Source organism: Corvus brachyrhynchos, unplaced genomic scaffold, assembly GCF_000691975.1.
Source record: "Corvus brachyrhynchos isolate BGI_N302 unplaced genomic scaffold, ASM69197v1 scaffold69, whole genome shotgun sequence".
Taxonomy (NCBI): Eukaryota; Metazoa; Chordata; class Aves; order Passeriformes; family Corvidae; genus Corvus; species Corvus brachyrhynchos.
The window spans coordinates 1,983,539-1,999,163 of NW_008240228.1; the positions used below are offsets into that span (position 1 = coordinate 1,983,539).

At 43.9% G+C, this 15,625-nt stretch overlaps 1 long non-coding RNA gene across 1 annotated transcript in view; it reads right to left on the reverse strand.

Moving 5' to 3' along the window:
• Window positions 1-15,625, reverse strand: part of LOC108449388 — a 124,949-nt gene that overhangs the window by 22,397 nt on the left and 86,927 nt on the right. The gene's annotated exons all lie outside the window — the stretch shown is intronic.

A 15,625-nucleotide genomic window follows, 5' to 3' on the forward strand; every position in this document is an offset into this window, starting at 1 on the left:
GTAAACAGTCCACATGGAGACACCCGGGTCATCACATGCACTCATAAAACACAGCAAGTAACACTGGCAAGGGAACCTGCACTGTCCTCTCACACCAAATTCCTGGCTAAGCCTCTGAAGATAAGAGTCAAATTAAGCTGCTTCTTCTGGTAAAAAATGGCGCTGCTGGAGGCAGAAAGGCTCAATATTCCCTGGGGGCTCCAACTATGAGTTAATGCTTTCCAAACCCTTCCATATGTTGGCTGAAATGGACCCAGGGTTTCTTCACCACTGTTGTCATATCGGTTTATATCAGAGTCAGGCATCTGAAGTGAGAGGACTTGTTTTCAAATTAACCACATATCACAGTTATTTAATCTGAAACTTTTACTGCCACTAGTTTATTGGATCCTCAGGAGATGGATTCAGAAGTTTTAAGAGCTCAAAATCAAGAGTTTCAGAGTTCTTGCCCAAATTTGCCTAGAACTTCTCATTGTTAGGTTTGTCTCCCAACTAAGAAAAGATAGAAGCCTCTTAAATTTATTTTGGAACAAAGACTTTTTTCTCAAGAGCATCATTCCCATCTACACTTGCAGGAAAAGTGCTGATAGCAAGTTTGGGATACAGTCAGAAGAGCTGCCTAAAACAAAAGCAAAGTTTCTTCACCTTTGCACCTTTTGTGAGTTCTGGTGTTTTCCCTGCGGGTTTTCAGAGATAATGAATGAACAATTGTCCCCTTATCCTCAGAGGCAATGTGATCTCAGCTGTGCTTAGCAACACCTGACACCTGCAGGCTCCCACAGGGCAGAAGATGTTTCCAAGACCAGTAGGATAGGACCATGCCCATGGTATGTCTATCCCAGTATTTCTGTTACTATTAGTGCCAGGCAGCAGGACAGTGGACTGAGCACAGGGTATTCCTTTTTAAACACCCTGCAGGTACAAACACCAACAGCTTTTCCCTTGGGAAGTTAGTGCTGAGCTTGGCTCTCCCAAGGCTGGTTCCTATCGTTCCCAATGATCTGTGCTGGAGCAGCAGACTTCGTGACAGAGCCAGTTGGAGCTGCCTGAGTTATTTCTTTGAATTGTTTTTTCAAATGATCCCTTCTGCCAGCCCTCCCTCCCAACCTAATACCACCTGTGGAGTCACACTGGCAGCTGGTGGGAATGCTGCACACAATACCTGCTGAGGGCAGAAACAGCCAGCTGTGCAAGGAAGGATTGGCAGGTTGTGTTGTTTCCTCTACCTACTGTGAGCAGACACCTCACTGAACTGCTCGGGCAGTCCTGAAACATGGAGATGTTTCCAGACATCTCAAGGGAAGGTAAGGTGAAGAAAGTTCAGAGAATACTGTAATGAAGACTATTGTTGTTCTACTTTTACTAGAAATTCCTATTTTCCTCCTTTTCCTTTTGAAAACAGACTAAAGGTTAGCTGAATGACTCCTGAAAAACTTCCTCTTCCACTTGGGTGCATCGGGAAAGACCTCAGGCTGGGATCAGGGTTCTGCCATTCCATATCTTTGCTAGCAAAGGATGGAGGGAACGAGGGTACCACAGGCAATGCTGAATCTCTCAATAAGGAAAGGAAAAAGAAGACGAGGATGAAGAGCAAATTCGGCCCTGGGAGAATGGACATCCCCAATCCCTGGCAGAAATAAATGAAGATAATGCCTTTTCCATTCACTGCTGTGAGACACAGGGGCTGGACTGGCTGGGCCCAATTTCTCCAGCAGCCACTGCTCCACAAATAACAAACCCCATCCAGACAGGGTGAGCCACTTACAGAAACTTGCCAGATGCACAAAAAGATTATGTTTTCCTCTCCTTCTACCCAGTCAACCCTCCTGCTGGACACAACACCTCTGCATATCCACATACAAATACATATTGCTGCTAATGGAACATATCACTGAATTCCATTAACCAAACATCCACAGAATCAGAAGAGCAGTTCAGCCTGAGCTGGTGTTTTGCACTGACCACTTAAAATGCTATAAAGATACTGAATCCTGGGAGCTCAGGGAAAAAAAAAAAGATGCCATGTCAGTAGATGAACTCAAACTTCAAAAGCTTTTCCTATTATTTTTCTACTCATTGATGGCTCTCGATTCAGTCTGTATGGAAATGACTTCTTTCCTAAGTGCTAAACTCTGCACTGGACCCTCCTGTTGATAGAAGAGTTTGATGCAATCTGTCTTCTCTCACTGTTCCTTTGCCTACAGAACTTGAATTAGGTCCCAAGACTAATTCTCACGTTGAAAAGAAGTTCCTCACATTTCTCAGAATTGTTTGAGCATGAAGAAGGCATTGAGAAGGGATGCTTCTGTCTACAGGGTGATTAGACCAGAGAGGTTCCTAAATTATAATCAGGAGAAGAAAGACTTTGCCATTAAATAACGTAAAGTGTAAGTGATGAAATAGAAGAAGGAATCAAGGTAGGAGACCCAATTTCTGGAGATTCCAGAATAATAATTCATTCATTACTGGGGATAGGTCACACTGAAAGTGCTTGTAGATGTAAATTTTGACTGATATTTCTAAAAACTCTTCATCATCCTTATTTTAATTATATTGAAGAAAGAGGGATGCAGGAACCACAGAGCTGTAAGGACTGAGTAGGATCCAAGCAGTTACATGCATAAATGCCAAAAAAAGTCTTCTGATCTAGAGAGAATCACAGACTCTGCCCTTTCCCCTGCTTCTTCTGGCCTCGTGGGCACTACCAATTAGCAGTTAGTGGAATTGTTACTGCAGCACTCGGAGAACCTGCCGTGCGCCACTGGAGAGAATTTCCAAATGAAATTACGTACCTTGGCTCTATAACCAAAGAAATTTCACAGGCTCCAGGCCCTCCTGTAATGCACAAGAAAATCCCACTTACTGAATTTGCTTGCAAACCACCCTAGTTCTGGAATATTATTTAGCTGAGCAATTACAGAATGATATTAGTGCTCCGCAGATAAAAATCAACTGGAACCAAATCCTTTGTTAGTTCTGTTTTCCTCCTTCTCTAGGTTTCCTCTTTTCCTTTGATTTTTAACAGCAGTCATTGCTCATTATAAAGTTTTTCATCAGCACTAAAGCCTCAGTGCTGCAGTCTGAACAGGCAATGATCTGCAGAGAGAAAATGCCACACGTGCAGAAACACTGGGGCCTGCCTAACCCAGCTGGAAAACTCCTGAGGCAAAGGAAAGAGGGAAACTAGGCAAAAAAACTGTCTGTGGAAGTATATCCCATTGGAAAATTCAGGTTTCACATCTGCCTTGGCTGGATTATAAATAAAACAATAAAAACAATTCAGTAGCTTGCCATCCTAGTCTTACCTAGTTGCTTGTGTTAGAAATTTAGCAGCATTAGTAGAGAGTTTATTTGGCTGCTGAAGAAAACGTCTTTCCCATGACTTACTGTGGTGTACACTCAAATGAGAGCTCTGAACACAGTCCATGTTTGAGGTGAAGAGAAAAAATATAAGTACTTTAAATCTAAGCACAGAATGGCCGTGCTTTGATTTAAAATTCATATGTAAATGGATTTTTAATTTGTGAAAGCCCTAGACAAGATGCAACATGACCCTCCACAAAATTGTTCCTTGGCCTCAGTGGTGAAACTCCTGATTACGATGGTTCCCATGTTGCATCCAATTTCAGTGCAATTTTGAGTGTGGTCTTCCAACAAAAATCATCATCTCAGCATGTTGTCCTGGAAATACATCTTAATAAATCACAGCCAGTATTGAGACTAAAGGGGGGAAGGGAAAATTTTTCACTAAGTTGTAACCAGAAGCCTTGAAAATGAATTATTCCTGCTAAAATCCCACTAATTTTTCTCCTGTGAGCAGGCTACATTGACTCTTGTAAATAAAGGAGTCATTGCTTCAATTAGATGGAAGAGTTGCATCAAATTTGATTTAAATTCTGAAAAGCTAAATTAAATTCTAAAAAAGCTAAATAAAACCAGAAAATTGCTGGTTTTCTGATTAGCCATACAACAAGTAGGTTTCTCAGTTGGATGCCCTACCTTTCTCACTCCTCGACAATTTAGTCCTAATATATCATCCCTTCCTCCTGCTTAGATTTTATTTCAGTCATTTATCAATTTAATTAATAATTGGTTGATAATTGTGCAAATAATCTCTATATGAAGACAGTCAACTCTCTTCTGAAATGGTTTAGGATTTACATTGCCTTGGAGGAGATGGGCTTTTTTCCCCCTCACAAGAAGCAGGAATAGTTTTTCTGTCATTGTGGAAGTGAATAAATGCTCAAAGGTTTAAAAACATCCTCTTCTGGCCATCAAGTGGTTTATCACTGCATTTTTTTAACACTATCATGTAAGATTTGAGACTGCTCTTAATTTTGGGACCATCAAATTTATGGGGACTTGCCTCTACTTAGCGCTGGCACCGCGTGGGGTCGGGTCAGGGAAACCTTAGGGAAAGTCAAAGCCTGCAGAAAGGTGAAAGGAACACCTTTTTCTCTTTCCCACTTCATTTTATAACCTTCTCTAGATCCATATAAAGAAGTGTATGTTATATATATTTTGTCTTGCCAAAATCTGTAAACAGGAGCCCACTGTGTGTGTAAATATCCTATCTTTTAAGAGATACTATTCATAATTTCTAGGAGTTAAAGAGAGGAAAAGAAAAAGGTTGCTTTTCAGAAGCAAAGACTAGGAAACACAAAATTAATTGCCAATGCTCAATAGAGGTGAGCCCACCTAAGTCTGATGGGCCCAACCTTAGGAGTAGGTCTCAATTCTTACATTATACTCTTAAAAGGCCGCATTGATAAACAACTCCAGATATATGTAGCTAGGAGGTAAATGACAAAAATAATTGGAATTTCTACCTCCTGAGCCAGAATAGAGTCCAGGCTGTCAAAAAGATTCATGATGCACCCCAGACTGGGTTTAACAGGCCCAAGCTGGGTCTATTAACTCGGACGCAGAGTCAAAAGCAGAGGCCAGGGTATGTAGGTGGCCTGTTCTGATGGAAACATTTTCCCCACTGCTGCTACATTAACAGTCTGTTCTTGAGTCAGGGAGAAATATCCCACCCTCCCTGACCCATCCAGTCTCCTGGACAGAATTGTCCTTGGCAGGGTCCTTGCTGCCCACCCTCCCTCATTTCCTCCATGCTATAGTGTGGAATTCTCAAGAACCCTGTGAACTTAAGACAAGGACTCAACAGGAGACAATTTTTCTGACTATAGTGAGCATTTATAGCATCAGAAACAACTCAGGTTAAGGTTTTTTTCTTTCTCCCTCCTTGGACACGAGCCATTCCAGAGCTTGTATCTGAATATTTGGTTCTCATGTATATTTATTTACTTAGGAGTGGCATTCCTATTTTTATAGCTTTGAGTTTTTAACTTTCTTGTTAGCAGAATTAACAAGGTTCATGGCATATAAAGTGAGCTGTGGCATTTAAAAAATGCTGGCCTAATGTAACACCAGCCTTTTTTTATATATGTGTTCAATGGCAAACTCCTACTGACAGGCAGAATGCAATTCTATGTCTGGGCAAGTTTATAGATGGTGTTCCCACCTCTGGGCCACAAGGTCACAAATTTGTTTCTGATTCTATTAAAGAAACACTCAACAATGGTAAGTTTGTGTGCTTCTTTTCTTTTTTTTCCTTTTTTTTAAATGAGAGGGGACTGTTTTATATGATCCACGATCTTAAAGATACTCCAAGGGATCTCTGTTAAGTTCTCGGCTTTTCACCCCTGTGCCCTGACCAGAGAACACTGGTAGCAGATTTGAGAAGCTTTGTCTGTTAGCAGCTAGATAAAACAGATTTTGGAGAAATCTTGCATGACTGAAAAAAGAACAGGCCCTGGTTTCAGTGGGGTTTCATGGGATTTGCCTCTGCAAGCAAAAGGATGTGGAGAAATTACAGATTCACAGTACCTGTTGTCTGCTCCTCTTTCCTCAGCAGATCCTCTGTATGACTCTGAGCACCTCACCAGCTTTGCTGCCTGACCCTGCACACCTGTGGGATGGAAGGAACAACACTCCTCCCTTCCCTGCCATCACCTCTTTTCAAGGTTTTAGAGGCAAGGCAGTGAGAGATGGATAAAGGCCTTTGCACCACATACATTAATAAGGATATTTACTGAACTCATGGCCAGGACAAGCAGAAAGATGGATCAGAGGTGGCTGCTGTGCCCTAGGAAACACCAGCCTTATTTTCTCTTGGAATTAGTTTAGGTATGTTCTCCTTTACGCCATGTGATGGCTTCAGCTGCAGCTTCCTCACCATAAGTGTTTACTGCCTCACACCCAGCCTCGTTTAACAAGAGAGGAGGCACAATCCAGCCCGGCCTCAGCCATGAAATCCCTTCATGCTGGAACACGTGCTCTGGGACTTTGTGGCTACAAACATACAGAGCCTCGGCTTGAGAAATGAGCGGGGGCCAGCAGAATGATTGAACTGCTGGGGTGAAATTAAGAGCATGGGAGAGAGAGAATGCTGGTGAGCTTGGAGGAGGGAGGATAAACTCGAATGTCTGCTGAAAGAATTCCAGCATCATCCATTACTGTCCAGAAGGCAATCAGAAAAAAGCAGAAGGGCAAGGAGCACAGCCCTTTCTGTGGGATGCTTTGGCTTGTTGCGGTTAGGAGGATCAAGGCTAGGTATCACATGCCTCCACTGAAGGGAGATGCCCTGGAATAAAGCAAGGAGCAGGAATTTCTAGGCTAGGGAAAAGGCTGATCATGTTGAAACTGAGCACAGGAAAAAGAATTTGGCTGTAGTGTCTGACTGGAGGAATTTTAGCTACATGAGAGGACTCCAGGTCTATTCTTTCTCTAATTTCCTTATGCCCCCAAGGAAGCTTTTGCTGGAAATTTGCTTCCACTTATGGGGGCACTGGAAGAATGAGAGCCAGTCTGTGACTGAGCATCTGGCAATCAGAAAGAGGGTTCAAAGGAGAGGAAACTGCTCAAGCAGGATCTGAGAATGCTATTCTGCGCTGGAAATTGACCCCTGCAAGCGACAGGCTGCCACTGCTGGTCATTCCAAGTGGGTATTTCTGCAAAGTGACAGTTCAGGAAACTCTCTGTGGCCTGGATCCAGTAAGCTGACTTTGCTCTCTGAAAATTATCATCACCACACAGGTTCTTGTGGCCCAGTGAATTCCTAGTCGATCTTTCGTTATCACCTGCTTCAGATTCTCTCCTCCATGATAACAATGGGTCTGGCTACCAACAACAACCACAAAACCATTACTGAACATCTTTGCTCAGAGGACACATTGCTTCCTAGCAAGTTTTTTCATTTTTCTGTGCTGTATTTTGTCACCTGAAATATAATTGTTTCTGATAGCCGTGCAAAACCTTTACTAAAACAGGTTTCAGGTCATCTTGCTTCTCCTGAGAAAGGCAGGTTTTCTTTTGGCGTTGGAGAAATCTGCGATCTTCTTACATTTTTAAAGAACTCTGACAGAAATCCCCTTAAAATAAAGATGTACAGGTAGGGAGCAGGTGCATATCTCCCACAAAGCACAGGCAGTCCTCCACTAGAGCAAAGAACCTTCTTCAGTTCCTGTGATCTCTGTTAATTTGGTTACTGTTACAAACAACTTGGACAGTTTACAGCATCAATTCTGTGAGAAAAGCAAAAGCAGGTTTAATGTGTTTGTATTTTGGTAAGAAAAGAATCCAGAACAGCTGGGGTGGCTTGTCCACGAGAGACAGGATTAGTAAGCAAGCAATGATCAATTGCTTTGCCCCGTATTTAGGCTTTCTACTTTATTAAATAATACAGACACTATGATTGTCCCAGAAATGCTGGTGAAATGGCTGCAAGGTAATGAGGAGCCTGTGCCTTTTTTTGGGTTTTGTTGACATCATGAAACCAAGAAAGAAGTTGATCACAGTCTTCTATATAGAAAAGTAGCAGTTATTTACCTTTCATCCCTATCCCCACCTACAAGACCATCCTGTGAGATAGTTTTCCGTAAATACTCTGTACCATTAGGCATGTATAACAAAATACTTCCAAGCCATTTAACACTCCTGCTTCTGCTGAGGAGTCTCCCCTCCTGCAGTGTTCTGCACATGTGAGCCCAGTGCTGAAACAACAAAGTACGGTGACGAGCAGTGCTACTCATTATTCCCAGCAGCATTCCCTACAAAGCACCTTTTATGTGACAGTGCTGGAAGACTTAGAGCTTGCTCCTGGGAGGTAAGGATGAGAACCACGGCTGCTGTGCACATCTGGTTTGGGTTGGATCCATCACTGCAACCCCCCCAGAAGTGGCTGTTCTGCAGCACAGTAGCAGACCTCGAGAGTGCCCTGGACTAGACCCTGCCCGGGTATAAATCACAGGAACTGCACTGAAATCAGCCCATGTGCTGCTCTTTGTCACCTCTGGTGTGGGACTGCCAAGGACCACGATCACCCTCCAATGTCTTCTTAGAGACAGCCACAAACATACCACATGCACCCAGCCCTTCCAGTAGCTACGCCCTGTGCTCTCAGGGATTCTCTCCCTCCCCTCTGCCCTTAAGCAGTGCTACTCATTATTCCCAGCAGCATTCCCTACAAAGCACCTTTTATGTGACAGTGCTGGAAGACTTAGAGCTTGCTCCTGGGAGGTAAGGATGAGAACCACGGCTGCTGTGCACATCTGGTTTGGGTTGGATCCATCACTGCAACCCCCCCAGAAGTGGCTGTTCTGCAGCACAGTAGCAGACCTCGAGAGTGCCCTGGACTAGACCCTGCCCGGGTATAAATCACAGGAACTGCACTGAAATCAGCCCATGTGCTGCTCTTTGTCACCTCTGGTGTGGGACTGCCAAGGACCACGATCACCCTCCAATGTCTTCTTAGAGACAGCCACAAACATACCACATGCACCCAGCCCTTCCAGTAGCTACGCCCTGTGCTCTCAGGGATTCTCTCCCTCCCCTCTGCCCTTTCTTCCCTCCCTTCTTCCCCCCAAAACCAGCATCTCTCAGCATTTTGGCCAGGAGACTAATTCTTCAAACTGAAAACATCAAAACATATCTCTGGTTAGATCTCATCCCAACCCTCCGAGTCTGTTGACTTGGAAAGTGAATAACTAATAAGGCAGCATGCCATTGTTTTCTGTTTATGATAATGGAAATAAATTGTTGGCTCCAAGTCAGGCACTGATTGTTCCTTTGATACCACTGCCAGGAAGCAAAATAAAATGGATTTTTAAAAATCACCTTTCACAGAGAGTGCCACAGGCATTTGAAAGATGAGACTTTTTCCATGTCAAAGGCTCTACCAGAAGTGCCAAATACATAAGAAGAAAAATTCAAATCCTTTACTATTTAAAAAACCAACAAAAATAAGAGCACAAGAGAGGATATGGGATAGCCCGGGCAGCAGGATGGCTTGAGTGGGCTGGCACTCCACAGATGTCCCAAGAGTGCTCCTGAGGGAGCAGCGGAGCTGCCTCCATGGTGAGGAACGCTTCCTGAAAAATATAGAACACATCCTTTGCATTTCCCCCCCCAAAAAAAAGCACAGGTGGGCTGGATGAATTACTCTGTCTGCCGGCAGCTCTTAAACTGATGATAAGAGACTTTAGGAACAAAAAAGGCAGGGGGGTGCTTTGCCCCAGAACCTGAACCACTCATAAATCTTGCCTGTGTTTCTTTCATGGTTTGGGGGGGTTTTTTTAGCTACATGAAGCAGCAATTTCCTTGCACCTCCAACGCCTTCACAGCATTTTAGTGCCTTCCCCATGGAATTTTAGGTGCAGTCTTTCAGCTGTTTGAGTTTTTCTCAGGGTGCTACCACTCCTACCTAACACGTCAGGCATGGGCACCACTGTGACACACAGAGAGAGGATGTTCCTCCTCGGAGTTTGGTGCTGGATGCAGATCTTACACGATCAGAACATGGCAGTGTTTGGTTTTCGTGACGTGCTGCAGTTTGATTTGGCTCAGAGCGGAGGATGGAGCAGAGAGCCAGATTCAGATCTCTGGCCAAACTCAGATTTTGTGCTTCAGCTACCAAACTTCATCATGGTTTGGCAAAGATGTGCTCTCACCTGCTCACCCCATGTGGGGAACACCTGTGATTTGCTGGAAAAGAACTTGCTCCTGCTGTGAGAAAGTCCCAGCAGGAAAGCTAGGCTTCGAGAGCCTGCTTTGGCTGACCCTGGCAGCTGCAGGTGGACTGGGAGTGCAGAGCCACTGGAACACGCTCAGACTCCTCAACTGTGGAGGAAAAAGAGTGGTGTAAAGAAAAGCTGTCAGAAGCAGAGCGCAGCTTTGTGTCTTTCCTTGGTGCCACGCTTCTCTGAACCTTTTTATTTCTAGCACTGGGACTCAGATGCACAACAGCAGCAGCAGGACCTGAGAGCAAAACAGGAGAACTCAGAACTAAACCAGTTTCCACAAAAGCCTGCTTTTGAAATAATCCCCCATACTGCCTCCAGCCAGTGTTCTTGGATATCATTTTTGGAAGAACATGCTAGAAGACTCTTTTTTCCAAAGCTCAAACCAATGCCATGACTTAAATGGCAAGAGATCTGTGTGACAAACAGCGTGGCCTGCTAAATATTAAGGCTGTTTGACATAGATTTTAGGCCTATGCTCGGCTCAAAGTGCGTCCTTATTCTGCAAAGCATTTAAGCAAGTGATTACCTGCAAGGCTGTAGCTGTGTCCCACGGAATGGGGCAACTTAATTGGGACTTTATGAAGTGCTTATGACATAGGTGCTGTTCTGAATCGAAAGGTTTGAAGGGCTCCCACCAAAGTGCCCTGGAATAAAGTAAAGACTTTTGATTGGCTTCAGCAAATATTCAGCCAGGTCATACTTTTTACACTTATTACTAGCTTACAACAGGATATTTAGAAAGAAAAAGGAAGGACCTTTTTCTCCAGATAATACCATCTACTCTATTTCTGAAAATTAAGGGTGTGATTACTGACCCATAAGTACTTTATGATCACACTTTGGTTTGAACTTTTATGAGTGTATGTAGGTTTACTAACTCTAGCACTGCCCAGTAATTTATTTCCCAGGTGGGCTACGAAAGTCATCTGGAAGAAGGAAAACAGTGTCTAAGGGCTTGCTGTGCAAAGGGATGATTGTGCTAGCTGGATTTGTGCATGGATGTTTTTGGAAAGAGTTTTCAGAGGAGAGGTAGAGTTAAGTTTTCTAATAAAATCCAACGTTTTCCTTTAACCCAGAAGCAGTGCTTCAAATTCTTGCTTATTTTTTCAGAAGATTGATGATTGCTATCTGCTTCTCTTTTGAGGACAGAAACTGAGCTCAAAGGCAGCAAAATCCTATTCAGACCCCAAAAGCTGCTGTGACAGAAGTGTGAAGAAGCTCTGAATGTCTTTGCAACCCTGTCACTTTTCTTTCCCCAGAAGACAACCAACCTCAGGGGCTTTGCACAAACTTTCATGCACTGAACAGCATGACCCAGAGTTGTGGTACCTCCAAGGGCAGCACAAAAGCTTCAGGTGCCAAAGGGAGCTTCTCTGTGCTCAGTGACTGCCCCTTTGCTGGTGAGAAAATCTGAGTAAACGATGCTCACCTGAGGCAGCTGCAGATGCTGCGGAACTCTGCAAGTTGACTTTTTAGTGCTGTTTGAATCCCAGAGCACCATAGTTTAGCTGGCAGCACCTGGCACACCTGTAAATCACTTGCTGAACATTGATCTGGCTTGGCTGAAGAGACAGAAATTAAACATCAGACCTGAAAATGCAGTCGGCAACGATGTTCTGGCACATGAACCATTACAGGATATTTACAGGCCCCTGGAGACCATGGAAGTGTTACACTGTGCCATGCAAACCCAATATTAAATGAAATCTCTGCTTCTACAGCTGATGTGGCCTCTACTCATTCCACCCAGCAAGTTCCTGGGAATATTTCAATGCAAAGAAAAATTGACTTTGTTCTCTTAAAAAAATTCTCTTTGGCAATATCTATGAAACTTCAGGAAAGTGATTCCCAAGGAATCACATCCTGGACACAGCACAGTTCAGATTGCTGCGACACTCATGCTAAAGTTATCTTGGTTTAACTTTAAAGCAGCACCTCCCTGAGGACCCCTCAATTCTGGCACGAGCGACGTGTTTCTCTGTTCTGTGAGAGCCTGGATTATTTTTAATCTTCTGGACATGTTACAAAGATCAATTTATAGTCTCACAGAGACGGCAAGGACAAGGGTTTGCGGGCAGACAAAATGGGGGTTGGCTGTTGTTGATTAGGGAATATTATTATTTCTGAAAAAGAAGAGATTTTTCAAGGCAACTTTGACTTCCTTGCACTGCTTGCTTCATTTCAGAGAAAAAGTGGTGGGAACTGGCCCAGATGCATGGACTGTAATGGAGCCGTATTCTCTTTGCCCAGCAGAGAGTTTGATCAATACATTACAAGCTGTGCAAGCCCTCACAGCTCTGGACAGGTGCTGTGCACTATAAAAACACAGAAGACAATAAGAGCAATACTTTCTTTTAGTCTCTCTGTCACCATTTTATATATGCTATAATGAATTATGCCAATGACTTTGTTCCCAAATTTCCTGAACCTGGAACAGAGTCTTGCTTGTAATTTTGAGAGATACAGCTTGTTAGCATTTCCAATATTATGCAAGGCTTCCAATGAAAATAGCAAGAACAGAGTTTGAGCAAATCTATGGGATGTGCTTCCCATAATATTCAGCCATGTATGTTTTCAAATTCTCTCTTCCTTCAGGATGCAGACCTAGCAGTTCAAGTATTTACCACAGAACATAGCACAGACATGCAGACAGAATCTGGATACCTTGCAGGCGTCATAAAAACCAGTGAGCAGAATTTCTTCCAGTTCTACTCAAATCTCACTTGAACATTGCTTAGTAAAATGCAATTGCTAACACTTCAAAGGACACCAGTACAATTGTTTCCTTAATTTTGGCAGATGAAAAGCAAGAACCACAAAGTTTTGTGTTATTTCCAACCAAAAGAGTCAAATGGCCTAAGTTTGCCCAAAGTTTTACTAACAGTTTTGCAAGAAAGAATGTCAGGACAGTTTTACAAAATGCTGGTCACGTCCAGAGTTCCACACTCCTGAATTTAAAGCTTTGCCACACTTGTTTTACACAACTTCCACCATGATTGTTTTCATACCCTTGTAAACACGGCCAGGACTTTTTAGACTGGATCACTCTCCAGGAATTACAACAAAGAAATTTAACTTTTGGGGTAGAGAAAGGGCTTTTTTCTTTGGGAAATGTCATTCCTGGAAGTGCCATTCACCAGTGTTCCTTCCTGGCGAATCCCAAGGGACCAGTCACAAGAAGCACTGAGATGAGGTGACACTGTGCAGATGGCTCCCAGGGCAGGTCCCTCAGTTGCCATTTCAAACCACATGGGCCCCTTTCAGTTCTTGGAAAGCCCTCAGTGACACAAAGAGACATTTAAAAGTGTGGCATGTCACCAGGCCATCCTCGACTTTCGGTGGGAATTTACTCAAGTTCTCCAGCTCCATCATGTTTCTGTCCCCGTGGAGATGCCCGAAGCCTGGGGTGGTGAGACAAGGCTGTGCCCTGCTTGGCCTGAACCCAGGCACTGTGAGCAGGAGGGGTGGCAGGTTCACTTCCAAAGCTTCTCATCTGAGCTAGCCCCTTCTGTGGGCTATGGAAGTGCTTGTGGAGGTGCACCCTGAGTGGGAAGAGCTGCTACAAATACAAAACAGATGCCAAAGGCCTGAGAAACATATTCAAAGAGTAAAAGTGACGTTTTCAAAACCAGGGTTAGAAGCCAGAGCCAAACCAGGATTTGCTCACTTCCTCACCATTGTTTTATCTAGACTGCTGCTTCTTGAATTCAATCTTAAATCTTGACAATTCATAGCCTTTCCTGGACATCTTTTATGCCACGGTTAGCACTCTGTAATGTTAAAGGTTTGAATATTAAAATAAACATCCCAGTTACAGACTGTTATCTGACATCAGTGAAATGGTGAAGTTCCTATTCCCCAAATACCTGTAAAGCTTTCATTTTCTCTCTCCAACAAAACCAAGATGACCTTCTCTTCCCCTTCCCCTGGTACTTCTCTTCCTAAGACCCATGGGACTTTCTTGGCCTGTCTTAGCTTCAAATCAGAATAGAGATGGATTTTCAATATGGGCTTTATGGTTAGTAGTACCCCCTTCCCACTGAAATACTGCAGATCTCTGTGGTAATTCTACTTCCAGCACTGTCAGAAGTATGCAAAAGCCAGGCTTGTTACACATGAACACAATTTAAAGGGATAATAATCCAGTAGGGAGTTATTTTTTTATAAAGGCAGAGTTTTACTGAGATATGGTATGGTCCAGAATTGGAACCTCCTATAAACTTGTGGGTCTTCTCTTATGGAGGTCAGTATGTTCTTCGGACACTGAGAACAGCAGTCCTTACTCTCTCACCGCACCTCTAATAGCTCAAACATTGCCAGTGGCATTTTAATTCCCTCACTGAGAGTTCTGACAAGCACTCAAAGGCTGTGACTTCAGCTTGGCCCAGAGAACTTTCTCTAAATGGCCTTTTACACTTTTCACAGACTGGATGTCTCAAGCATCTGTGGCTGCATCAAAGAGGTGCAGACTTCAGTTCATGTAACCAGAGTGAAAAACCCACTCTCCCAAGCTGGCATGTCACCTCAGAACCTTGTTGGTCTCTTTCAGAAGAATCATTCTTCCCTCAGAGCATCAGAAAAATGATCATCCCTTAGTAGCACAGGCCCCTGTAGACCCAGGTTTCTCTACCTGCCCTCCAGGTTACCCAGCACACAAACTGCACCCCTGTTAGCTCAGTCCTGCACCTGATGCCAGCCCAGGCACATTTTGGCACTGTGGGTTACACCACCAAGCTCCTTAGCTCCCACTCTCTAAAACCAGCATGCCACTGTGGGAGCTGGCTGGGAGGAATCTGTGCAAGCAGCATCTCCCAGCTCAGAGCTTTTTGCATCAAAGGAACACGTCCAAGAATTCAGAGATGATGGCTGGAGTCTATCCAAAATTAGACCTTGTACCCCATCTCCAGCTGCTCCTGGCTGGGGCCCCAGGGTGCACCCTGGCCCTGCTTCATGCACTTGCTATGTTTGCAGCAGCTGTGCTCGTGTACTGCTTGCATGGGGGTCCCTTCTCCTTGGCCTTATCTGGGGACAGCCCTGCTCCTGCTGCTCTCTGGCAGCAAGGCTCAGGCATATCCTTGAGAAAGGCTGTTTCAGGTTCTGGCTGAAAAAACAATCCTTTAGCCTTCAGCCCTGGCAGTGGTGTTGCTCTCCATTGCTCCGTGTGTATGAGCTGCAGGGATGACAGCTCTGTAATTTTCTTATAAAGCAAACACGCTTGTTTTACCCCTGACAGCAGCAATCCAGGGCCAGCAAATTAGTGGCAAATGCCTCCTATATTCATCTCTTCAAGTGTTTTGGCTTTTCTTTACTTTTAATTTGCCTGGAGGCAGACATTTGAGATAACAGCTGTTATGGTGATATTATCAGTCAATCTGCATGTTAGAGAATGCCAGGAAAATGCCTGTGGAGAGGACCTCTTGGGTTTTTGGTTTTAACTGCTCTGGGGCAAATCCACTCCTTTGTCAACGCTCTGCTCAAAACATGAGAAGAGAACATAATGGGACTGGTTTCTACCCTCTGATTATGAAAAAATGCCTTTT